The following is a 13,413-nucleotide window of genomic DNA, read 5'->3' as shown; positions in this document are numbered from 1 at the left end:
AAATGTTATACGCGTACCTACACAAATAACCTTTATAACAGTATTTCTAATAGAGATGACGAACATCCACAAAATGATTCTCGGTACTTGAGCTAAATCGATAAACTGGGGTAGAAATGAATCGTCAATATTTCGAATGTTTGTTCATTAATCGGACTCCTTGTTGGACATGACCTCTGCAGGACATGTGGATTATGTTGACTGTCAAAATTCGTCGAAATTCACAAGACAGGGGCTTAATAAGCGGCCCAAAACTGCCGATCACACTTGGTGGGTATTTGTGACCTGTACTTTATTAATGATGTAATCTTGTCGATGATTGGCTGAATGCCGGAATACATTATCATAATGAGTCGCCAATTTTGGAGATGACCCGGACTGGTTACTGAGTTATGGACAAATATGTATATTCGAGGTCAAAGGTCACCAAGGTCACGTGACATTTGTCAAAGTGTCTGAGATATCTGCGTGAACGGATGGACTCACATGGATGGACTCACGGACTGACATGACCCAATCTATGAGCCCCCTGGACTTTATCTGTGGGGACTAAAAACTGTGTCACTGCATCCTTTTTGCAATATGAATACGATGAGAAACTAAATTTTTATTTTTCTTGGCCTTATACATGGGAGTCTATGGACTGCCTTATACATGGGAGTCTATGGACTTCCTTATACATGGGAGTCTATGGACTGCCTTATACATGGGAGTCTATGGACTGCCTTATACATTGGAGTCTATGGACTGCCTTATACATGGGAGTCTATGGAGGTGAAAACTAAAAAGTCCTCTAACACGGCCAAATTTGATCGCATTGTGAAACAAATCGACGTGCATCTGTATGAGGTATGGTACTATCCTTGTACCAAGTTTGAACAAAATCGCTCCAGGCGTCTCTGAGATATCTGCGTGAACGGACGGACGGACGCACGCACGGACGGACGGACGCACGGACATGACCAAACCTATAAGTCCCCCCGAACGGTGTCCGGGGGGACTAAAAATGACACCCAAATCCTTAATGTGAGAAACATGATTGAGCTAACAATTATACACATGGTAATTAAACTTAATAAGTTTCTTTTTTAAGGTGATTGTGAGTACCATACACTTCCTAGCTTTCAAATCTAAGCGCCAATCATTTGACCTCTGACCAAGTTTATCTACAGACTTTTGTAAGTTCTTGTATCGACAAGAGTTTTAACATGACTGTAAAAGTTTACAGGCTACTTATCTCAGATGGGTCGGCTCAAAGCTCCAGAATTGAGTCAGACTCTGAGACAAAGTGAACATTCCTTTAGATTGCTTGCAGGCCTGAGGTTGTGGAAAGTCCACATAATAAATCCAGCGTTGGTGTGGAGGTCTTGGAAAGTATAGGATTTAACACTGCTGGATTTCCAAAGTCTTGACGTAACACATCAGAAACATAATCCCTAATGTCTGAAAACTGTGCCTTTCCCTATTTATACTCAAGAGGTTGTATAAGAGAATATAAGAACAATCTAGTACTTCTATTGATATGCTAATTACTGTTCTAAAAATATCTGGACCTGTGACAATTGAATTTGCAAGGAGTTGAAAATATGATCCAAGATCATGAGGGACAGTAATCTTAAGAATGTTCTAGATTAATTAAACTCAGATTATAAAGACAAAGAAAATTTGCAAAGAAAAATCTTTCTTGACAAATGTGTTATTGAGACTGTGAATAACAATAAACACTAAATACGAGAGAGACAGCCTGCAATTATATAGTTTCTGTCCTTGATAAGTCTAATGTCAAGGTTAATCTCCTGTAACGTTAAATCCATCTTAATAATCTCTGATTTTCGCCTTTTCATTTTTGTCGAAATCAAGAGGGTTGTGATGATATGAGCCACGATTGGCTAATTTGGAGAAGTGTTGTAAACTCCAAAATGCTGTAAAGCTAATATCAAATATAAATACTCATTTTCAATAGTAGAATAGATTCTCAGGGATTTGTTAAATTAGCGTGAAAAGTAGCAAAAAGGATGATCTATCCCGTGAGTATCCCCCTGCAATAAAACAGCACCAGCAGGCACATTACTAGCATCTACAGCTAATTTGAATGGCAAACTGAAATCTCATGCAAACAAGACTGGAGCACTTGGCAGTATGGCTTTAAGTGTACCTAATGCCTGTTGGCATTGTTCTGTGCAACAAACTCTACTTGCTTTTCAAGTAAGTTATACAAAGGCTCAGTAATTGTAGAGAAATTTGTACACAATTTTCTTTAGTGACCAGCCATACTGAGAAAGCATATCGGCTGTCTCTTGCAATTTGCTATAAGAAAAGTTGAAATCGCACTGATTTTGTCATCTACTGGTTTTACCTCACCCAATCCTACAGTATGTCGAAGATAAGTCACCCTCGCAAAACTAAACTCAGATTTGGCGACGTTGACAGTCAGTATTGGATTTGCAGTCTCTCAAAGAACTTCCCAATGAGTTTAATGTGTTCTTCCTAGGTTTTGTTGTACAGGACAACATCGTCGACATATGCTTCGCATTCTTCTATTTCTGATATAAAATTGCTAATAATCCATTGGAATGTTACCTTGTACTTAAACAATCTGTCTGGTGTAACAAAGGCGGATACTGCACGAGTACGATCCGTCGGATGAACTTGCCAAAAACCCTTTTGTAGATCAAATTTTGTCACATACTTGGCTTTTCCCACTCAATAGATGCAAACATCAATCATCGGATGGTAAAGTGTCTGTCTTTGTGAGAATGTTCACTTTCATATAGTCCTTGCACATACGATAGCCTTGATCTGGTTCTGGCCCAAGTACGCACGGCGAACTCCAGTTACTTTTACTGGGTTCAACAAAGTCATACTATGTGACATTATGAGATATTTTGCTTTCGACGGATTCAGTCTGTTTGGATGTTGTTTTACAGGTTCACTGTCGCCGACATCAGCATCGTGATAGATGATGTTTGTGTTCGTAGGAACATCTTGGAACAAGTGTTAATATTCGTGGATCAGTTCTTTTAAATGTTGTTGTGAAGGCTGGAGGTGTGTCAACATCGACTCAAGACTATCAGGTATTTCTGAATTCCGGAGTTTGATCGAGCCAAGCTTTGAATTTATGGTATTTTCACTCAAGTCAGTTTCACTGTCATTACCTTTACAATGGTTTGAACTAGCTACATTTACAGGTTGTGTTAAATTAGGTTTATTCCCATCTAAATATGGCTTAAGTATAATCATGTTGCGTAACTGTTTTAGTCTCCCATGTGCACCGTCCGGGGGAACTTATAGGTTTGGTCATGACAGTGCGTCTGTCCGTGCGTCCATGCTTGCGTCCATCCGTCCGTTCACGCAGATATCTCAGAGATGCCTGGAGCGATTTCATTCAAACTTGGTACAAGGATTACTTCATATGCCATACATATGCACGTCGATTTTTTGTGATACAATCCAATATAGCCGCCGTGCGACCATTTTGTTACCATTTTTTCATGTACAGAGCCATAACTCTGTCACATCTCAACCGATATTATTCAAAGTTAGTACAAGGACATTGACCTATGTCATGAATATCCACATTGATTTGTTTTGTGATACGATCCAATTTGGCCATTAAGCCCCATCTGTATCGCAGTATTTTTCATCACAGATCTAATTAATGAACAGGACTCATTCCTGTCAGAGGACTGTAATTAAAGTACAAGAGGGGACTGTGTCATGTCAATGACTTGTGTTTTCGCCCATCAGATGTTATTATGATGTAATTTAAATCGCTAATTTCTTATCACTTAGATTAGGACCAAAGTAACTAGTCAGGAACCGGAAGAAGAACAACAACTTTTTGACCAGTTCAAACTTCCATTCAGAGTTTTGTTATCGTATTTTACTTTCATGGACAGCTGAGATTACTCAAAGTTTTCTCTGGCTAACGCAAATGTAATGTAATATTTGTCCAAAATTCTGATACATATTGTAAAATATTGAGACACTCAAAAGGGTGAACTCAGCAGTTTACGTATAAAACTAATTTTATTACCAAAAATAAAACTAATTGCTAAGTCAGGGATAGAATACAAACTGTAAAAGTGTACAGACTACTTATCTCAGCTGGGATGGCAAAGCTCCAGTCTCAGAGTTGTAACAGTCAGTCGGATGAATGAACAGTCTTTTGGCTTGCAGGCTTGAAGTTGCACAATAATAACATCTGATGGGCGAAAAACACAAGTCCACAGTATAAATCCAGCATTGGCAGTGAAGGTCTAGAAAACTCTTGGAAATAACACTGCTGGAGTTTCCACAGTCTTGAAGTAACACCGCAAGAGACTTGATCCAAAAAGTCGGACTGGAAGCTGTGCACGTCCCTATTTATACCCATGTGCTTACATAAGAGCATATAAGAACAATCTAGAACTTTTATTGACATGCTAATTACTGTTCTAAAATTATCTCTCTTACACAACTCATTAAATTTCCAGAACATTCCAAACATGACTAATTGAATTCAAGGTTGTGAGGTCATTAAGGGCAGTGACCTTGAGAATGTTCTAGACTAATTGAAATACGGCTAGTTTTCAATAGGGTTCAAACCCACAACATATGGCATCACTCGCCTAGCGGAGAGGCCACAGAGAGCCGCTCGGCTAAATCTCCACTCCCAAAAAAAGAGTGGTTCAATAGCCGGCTAAGTTGTTACATTTTTCTGACTGAGACAGCTCACACGTTGTAGAGTTTGTGAAGCACTCACGCACGCATGCTCACTATCACACATCGCACATACAAACTTTATCAAAGCGAAGAGACGAATTTCATCACTTTAACTGGGCGAACGATAACCTCGGGGACAATTCTGTCCACGAGCAGAGTTACCAACCCAGGATAGAAAATACGGCTAGTTTTCAATCGGAACTCAGGTCATGATGAGTATGGGGGAAAATGACCTACATAACACACCCCCTCTTCAAAAGAGAAAATTTTTCAAGGAAAAACCTTTCTTTTACAAATGAAATATAAGAAGTGTTAACAACGATAAATTCGAAATACGAGACAGACAGTCTGCAATTAAGTTGTCTCTGCCTTTGATATATCTAATATCAAGCTTAAACTCCTGCAACATTAAACTCCATCTTAACAATCTCAGGCTCAGTAATTGTGAGGAAATTTGGACAGAATTTTCTGTAGTAACCAGCCATACCGAGAAAGCGCATCAGTTGTCGTTTGCAGTTTGGTATGGGAAAACTTGAAATGGCACTGATTTTGGCATCAACAGGTTTTACCTCACCCTGTCCTACAGTATGTGCCAGGTAAGTCACCCTCGCCCAACCAAACTCAGATTTGGCAAGGTTGACAGTCAACATTGCTTTACTCAGTCTTTTGAAGAACTTCCGCAAGAGCTTGATGTGTTCCTCCCAGGTGTCACTATACAGGACGATGTTGACGACGTAAGCTTCATATCCGTCTAGTCCAGATATGACGTCGTTGATTGTCCGTTGGAACATTGCAGGAGGGTTCTTCATTCCGAATGGCATCACCTTGCACTGGAACAATCTATCTGGTGTAACAAAGGCGGATATTTCACGAGCACGATCCGTCAGTGGGACTTGCCAAATCCCTTCAGTAGGTCAAATTTCGTTACATACTTGGCTTTTCCCACTAGATCAATGCAATTGTCAATCCTCGGGATTGGAAAGTGTCTGCCTTTATTAAAGTGTTCACTTTCCTTTACTCTGTGCACATACGATAACTATGATCTGATTTTGGCACAAGTATACACGGCGATCTCCAGTTACTTTTACTGGGTCCAATAAAGTCATTGTCCAGCAGGTATTCGACTTCTTCCTGGAGATATTTCGCTTTTGTTGGATTCAGTCTGTATGGATGTTGTTTTACAGGCTTACTGTAAAACAACATCAACGTCGTGATAGATGATGTTTGTCCTCGTTGGAACATCTTGAAACAGGTGTTTATATTCATGGAGCAGTTCTTTCACCTGTTGTTGTGACGGCTGGAGGTGTGCCAACTTTGTAGACTCTAAATTCTCCAGGATTTCTGAGTTCCGAAGCTCGACCGAGCCCAGCTTTGAATTTAGAGTACTTTCACTTAAGTCAGTTTCAGTATCACTATCTTCATAATAGCTAGAGCTGACTGCACTGACAGGCTGTGTTATAGTAGGATTATCCCTTTCAAAATATGGCTTAAGCATATTTATGTGACATAGCTGTTTTTGTTTTCGCCTGTCAGGTGCTTTTATGATGTAATTTAAATCACATAATTTCTTATCAATTAGATATGCCCAAAGTAACGAGCATGGAGTGGTTTGCCAGGAACTGGAAGCAGAACTAGAACTTTTTGACCTGGTTCAAACATCCGTTTTGAGGTGTTTTTATCATATTTGATTTTCATTGACTGCTGAGATGACTCAAGATTTTCTCTGGCTAATACACATGCTTTAGAGAGGTTTGTACGAAAATCTGAAACAAATTGTAAAATATTCAGACAATCATCATCGTCTGATAGGAATTTTTCTTTGAAGAGCTTAAGTGGGCCACGGACTGTTTGTCCAAATACAAGTTCAAAGGGGCTGAAACCAAGAAACTCTTGAATTGACTCTCTAACAGCAAAGAGCAGAAAATGAATTCCTTCATCCCACTGCTTCTGTGTCAAAACAGTAGGTCCTAATCATGTTTTTTTCAAAGTTTGATGAAATCGCTCAAGAGCACCCTGACTTTCAGGATGATTGGCGGATGACCTATACTGTTTAATGCCTAGCTGATCCATTACTTGTTGAAAAATTCAGACATAAAGTTGGAGCCTTGATCGGACTGGACACATTTAGGGAGGCCAAATAAAGTGAACAATTTGCTAAATCTTTCACTATAGTCTTTTTCTTTATATTTCTCAGTGGTATGGCTTCTGGGAACCGAGTTGATGTACACATTATTGTCAACATGTACTCATTTCCTGATCTTGTTTTCGGTAGAGGCCCAACACAGTCTATGAGTATCCTACTAAATGGTACTTGAAATGCAGGAATTTGCTGTAAAGGGGCCTTTGGAATGGTCTGATTTGGCTTTCCTACCATTTGATATGTGTGACAAGTTTTACAGAAACATGCTAGATCCTGCCTGAGATTAGGCCAGTAAAAGTGACTGAGAATTTTATGATAAGTTTTCCTGGCTCCCAAATGACAAGCCCAGGGGGTTTCATGATCCAGACACAATATTTCAGCATGATAGGGCTTTGGAACCACAATTTGATGTTTTATAGCCCAATCGTCATCAACCAAGACATCTGGAGGTCTCCATTTGCGCAAGAGAATACCAGACTTTGTATAATAGGCAACAGAGTTATCTAAAGTTTCACCTTCGTCATCTACCTTGTCAAACAAACACAAAATATCTGGGTCTTTGTGTTGTTCTGCAATGAGATTTGATCTAGAAAATTTCAGACATTGGTCAGCAGAAGTTTTATTGGAAGTTTCAAATCCACAAGGGATAACGGAATGATCCGTGTCAAACACCTATATGAGAAATATGTCATTTAAGTCAACATCTGTGACATCGTTTTTGAGAGTATTTTGATTCTCAGAAGTTTTCTTTGACATGCTCGAGTAATAGCACATGAAGGGGAAAGCCCTTAATTTCTTCCTCTATTGGCTCTGGATTCTAATCTAAACTAGGATTATCAGTCACAAGTGGATTTGTAATGACCTTGTCCCCAGCAAGGTCGTTTCCAAGAAAAAGGTGAATTCCTTCAAAAGCTAAAAAAGGCCTAATACCTAAAGTCGTAGGTCCAGAAACAAAGTCCGAAGACAAATAGACATTATGGACAGGAACAGGAATGTAGTCATTACAATCTACCCCATAATAAGAACTTTAGAACATGAAAATGGCTTTTCAGAAAACTGCAGGGTATCTGCCAACAAAAAGACTTGGAAGTCCTGGTTTCTCTTGAAATTTTGACAGGGGTAGCGGAAGAAAAACAATTAGAAAGTGATATAAAACCATCATGAATAAATGGTTCAAATATACCCATAATGCTATCTTGAGAAGAATTGACCTTGACCTCATTGATTGGGGATAAGAGGGGTTTAACCTCAGAAAATGTGTTGCACACATTATAAGATTCTAATTGAGATGCTGAAGAAATATAGCCTATGGGCTTAGATCCACTTTAACCACTTTGACCTTCACGTTTTCTTTTCAATTTGAAACAATCTGACACTAAATGGTCGTCTTTCTCACAATAATTGCAAGAAAGTGTAATTAACTGTTTGTCAGAAGGAGATTGAGACTTGGGATGATGGGATCTGATGATGTGGGAGTGTTACTTGAACTCTGTGAACTGTTGTCAATTGATTTTCTACTCTCCTTTGAAAAATTCTTGGATGAAAAGGAAGAGTTAAATTTCCCTGCATTGTTACGATATGAAAAGAACTGGGATGGTTTGCTGAGAAATAAAGATTTATGGGCCAATGAATAATCATCGGCCAAACGTGCAGGAACCTCCAATGTATCGGCGTTTTGTTCATTGATAAATGTCTTGATGTCACTCCGAACACACCTTTTAAATTTCTCAATTAAAATAAGTTGACATCTCGTGACTTTGACAGACCTTTCAGAAGAACACCAGCGATCAAAGAGTTGTTCTTTTGTTCGACCAAATTCAACATAAGTTCGATCCCTTGCCTTCTCACAATCCCTAAATTTTGACGGTAAGTTTCAGGTACCAGCTCATAGCCCTTGAGAATTAATTCCTTCACAGAATCATAATTTGAAGTCTGCTCTACTGACAACTGAATGTAAATTTCTCTGGCTTTACCCACCAAAGCACTCCTGCAAAGCATAGACCAGGACTCCCTAGGCCAATTCAGATTCTGAGCAATTTCTCAAAATGAAGGAAATAGTTGTCAACATCCTTTTCTTGGAAAGGGGGAACTAACCTGAAATGCTTAGTGATGTCAAAACTGTCTGAAGGGAAGAATTTTCCTGACTGTCCAAGCTCTAAACGTCTCATTTCTGCCTGTAGTCAGCGTTCTGCTAATTCTCTTTTTCTTTCTCTTTCCTCTCTCTCTCTCTCTCTGTCTTTCTTCCATTTCTAATTCTTTTTCTTTCATTTGTAATTTTTCCTTTTCTAATGCCTGTCTCTCTTTTTCCATTTGTAATTCTTTCTCTTTTTCTAATGCCAATTTTTTAAGCTCCAAATCTGCCTGTATTTCTAATTTTCTTAATTCAAAGGCAGACTCGGGCTCATAATCTTTCAAGGCGGATTCCTCAAAATGGCCTGAATTAACTAAATGTTTTGCAATCTTGTACTGAATTTCCTTCTTGGGCATAGATCTTTTGACTTCTACTTTAAGGAAATTGGCCAGTGAAATGAGGTTGTCTTTTCTGAGGGAATCAAATGTGTCCTGATCAAGGTCATCCATAAATTTGTCTGGCTTGAATTCTGCCATGATTGAATTTCGCTGAGTTCACACTATACAGTGGTTTGGAAAAGGCTGGCAAAATGTTGTCAAACGGCTCAAACTATTCGTGTCCCGGACAAGCCCCCAACTTTGTTACGTGTAGAGACGAACAAAAGGGTGAACTCAGTAGTTTACGTATAAAACGAAATTTATTAAAAAAATAAAACTAATTGCTAAATCAGGGATAGAATACAAAATGTAAAATTTTACAGATTACTTTTCTCAGCTGGGACGGCAAAGCTCCAGTCTCAGAGTTGTAACAGTCAGTCGGATGAATGAACAGTCCTTTGGCTTGCAGGCTTGAAGTTGCACAAGTCCACAGTATAAATCCAGCGTTGACAGTGAAGGTCTTGAAAAGTCTTGAAATGACTACTGCTGGAGTTTAGTAACACACAAGAGACACGATCCAAAAAGTCTGCCTGCAAGCTGTGCACGTCCCTATTTATACCCATGTGCTTACATAAGAACATATAAGAACAATCTAAAACTTTTATTGACATGCTAATTGCTATTCTAAAATTATCTCTCTTACACAGCTCATTAAATTTCCAGAACATTCCAAACATGACTAATTGAATTCAAGGTTGTGTAGTCATTAAGGGCAATGACCTTGAGAATGTTCTAGACTTATTGAACTCACGTCATGATGAGTATGGGGGGAAATGACGTACATAACACCATGTCATCTGATAGGAATGTCGCTTAAAAAGCTTAAGTTGGCCACGGACTGTATGTCCGAATACAATCTCAAATAGGATAAAACAAAGAGACTCTTCAGTTCACTCTCTAACAGCAAAGAAGAGCAAATGCATACCCTCGTCCCAATGCTTCACGGTGTCAAATCAGTAGATCCTAATCGTATTTTTCAAGGTGTGATAAAACCGCTAGAAAGCACCCTAATTTTTTTTGGATATTAGGCAGAGAACATATACTGTTTAATGCCTAACTGATCCTTTACTTTTTGAACAATTTCAGACATAGAGTTGGAGCCTTGATCGGCTTTGACGCACTTAGGGACGCCAAATAAAGTAAAAAATGACTAAAGCTCTCACTATAGTATTTGCCTTTATGTTTATCAGTGGTATGGCTTCTGGGAACCAGAAGATGGGCAAATTATTGTCAACATGTATTTATTTCCTGATCTTGTTTTTTTAGGGGCAAAACACAGTCTGTAAGTATCATACCAAATGGTTCTTGAAATGGAGGAATAGGCTGTAAAGGGGACTTTGGAATGGTCTGATTTGGTATTCAAACCATCTTACATGTATCAAAAGTTTTAGAGAAATGTGCTACATCCTGCCTGAGATTAAGGCCGTAAAATTGACCGAGAATTTCATGATATGATACGTCTTCCTGATTGATAAATGGCCAGCCCAGGAGGTTTCATGGGCCAGGTGAAATAATACAGCATGATGGAACTTTGGAACCACAATATGATGTTTTTATAGCCCAATCGTCATAGATCAAGACACTTGGAGGTCTCCATTTTCGCATGAAAACACAAAACTTCGTATAATAAAAACAGGACTATCTGATGCTTCAACTTTATCAAAAACCCTCTCAAACAAACACAAAATGTCTGGGTCTTTATTTTGTACTGCAATGAGATTTGATCTAGAAAACTTCTGACCCTGGTCATCAGAAGTTTTACTGCAAGTTTCGAATCCAACTGGGATAATTGAGTGATCTGTGTCAAACACCCGACTGAGAAAGATGTCATTTAAGTCAACATCTGTGAAATCATTTTTGAGAATATATTGATACTCAGAAGTGTTCTCTGACCTTGATCGAATAACACCACATGCAGGATTCAAATCAGAAATGTCCTGCTTAACATGTGTGACAAGTTTTAGAGAAATGTGCTACATCCTGCCTGAGATTAAGGCCGTAAAATTGACTGAGAACTTCATGATATGATACGTCTTCCTGATTGATAAATGGCCAGCCCAGAGGGTTTCAAGGGCCAGGTGAAATAATACAGCATGATGGAACTTTGGAACCACAATGTGATGTTTTTATAGCGCAATCGTCATAGATCAAGAAACTTGGTGGTCTCCATTTGCGCATGAGAATACCAGATTTCGTATAATAGGCAACAGAGTTATCTAAAGTTTCACCTTCATCATCTACCCTGTCAAACAAACACAAAATATCTGGGTCTTTGTGTTGTTCTTCAACGAGATTTGATCTAGAAAGTGTCTGACATTGGTCAGCAGAAGTTTTACTGGAAGTTTCAAATCCACAAGGGATAACGGAATGATCCGTGTCAAATACCTGATTGAGAAGGTGTCATTTAAGTCAACATCTGCGACATCATTTTTGAGAATACATTGATTCTCAGAGGTGTTCTTTGACATGGATCGAATAATACCATATGCAGATTCAAATCAGAAATTTTCTGCTTAACTGGCTCTCGATCCTGATCTAAACTAGGGTTTTTGACACAAGTTGATTGTAATAACCTTGTTCCCAGGAAGGTCGTTTCCAAGAAGGTGAATCCATTCAACGGTAAAAAGGCCTAATACCTAAAGTCAGGTCCAAAGTAATGAACCGAGCACTTTAGACAGACAGATAGACAGACATACCGACAGAGACACACAGAGACAAAGACAGACATGCTTAGACGCCGCTGATATACCATATAAGCTCTCTTAGCGTATCACATAATTATACAATATGTGAAATTAACACGGTTAAACAAATATTGATCATTAATGTCCAAAAACTCGATAAAAGTTGCGGGGTAACAAGAAACACTCAGAGCACAGTTCACAATTGGTACATTTAACAATATTTACAATAAGTGTTTCTATCAATGTAATGCTCAAATGCTCAAGACACAGAGTTGATCATACGTTAGAGATGCCGTTATTATTACGTTGAAAGCGTATAGTTGACTGCATCGTTATGTTCATCTGTTTCACTCGATTGAGTTCTTGAAGCGATTGGGTTTGTTTTGGTAAGTCGACAGATCACACTCTTTTCGTATTTTCAGTAATATGAAAAAAAACATCGCCATGTGCGAAAGCTGAATAACATCTTAGGTTTCCGTCCATAATTGCATAGTGGCCAATAGAAGTATATTTGTTATTTTCTGTGCTGTGTGAAAATTTGCATATTGTCATGGCGCTAATGATCAAAGTTGTCATTTGAATAATATGCGTTCAGCTAGCAAACTACTTCAGTAAATCGAACTAAGCTTAACTAAATAATTCTTATGCGAACATATCAATAGTACCTTGGCTTTGTAGACAAAAATCATCTGCCCTATGTTGCGGCAAAACGACAACACATTAAAAGTGGCTTTCAAACTTGCTCGTCTTTACAGTATACATTCAATTATATATTCGATTACGCAGCTATTGAATGAGAAACGATTGAAAAGAAAGTATCAAGCTTTGTGAAAAGTTCTTTCAAATGATCAGTAAAACCGAAGTCAAAATTCATTCAAACTAAGCTTGACTAGATCATTCTTATCCCCGCATGACAATTTTATCGGGGCTTTGAGACAAAAATCATCTGTCCAATATGGCGGACAAAGTTGTAAAATGGCAGAGTGTGAACGAACAACAACACATTAAAAGCGGTTTTCAAATTTGAAAAGATTGCTCGCCTTACACTATAAATTCAAATATATTTCTATTACTAAGCTGGTGAATGTAAAACTATTGAACAGACGGCATCCAGTTCTGTCAAAATTTGTTTCAAATTGACAAGTAAATCGGCAGTCCAAATTCTGACATCCATTTTGAATCAGATCAAATTTCATGTCATTTGCAAGAGTCTAAAAAAGTTATATCTTTAAATACATAACGATTATATGGCAAACTAGCCACCGAAATACATACTGACAGTGGTTTTACCTGATAAGTGGGAATCATCTCTGTAAAATGTACGAACAGTTCGTTTCCTGTTCTCAGCTTCTCCTCCATAACTCCCCAGCCCTGAAA

At 38.5% G+C, this 13,413-nt stretch overlaps 1 protein-coding gene across 1 annotated transcript in view; it reads right to left on the bottom strand.

Moving 5' to 3' along the window:
* LOC139150507 (uncharacterized) overlaps nucleotides 1–13,413 on the bottom strand; it is a 119,569-nt gene extending 106,156 nt beyond the window's left edge. Inside the window, exon 1 of the mRNA XM_070722929.1 lies at nucleotides 13,327–13,413. The gene's annotated coding sequence lies outside the window, so the exon portion shown is untranslated. The remainder of the gene's footprint in view (nucleotides 1–13,326) is intronic.

This window comes from Ptychodera flava, chromosome 2 (genome assembly GCF_041260155.1).
Source record: "Ptychodera flava strain L36383 chromosome 2, AS_Pfla_20210202, whole genome shotgun sequence".
Taxonomy (NCBI): Eukaryota; Metazoa; Hemichordata; class Enteropneusta; family Ptychoderidae; genus Ptychodera; species Ptychodera flava.
The sequence above is the reverse complement of the archived record's forward strand: the minus strand, read 5'-3'. Positions and strand labels throughout refer to the sequence as shown.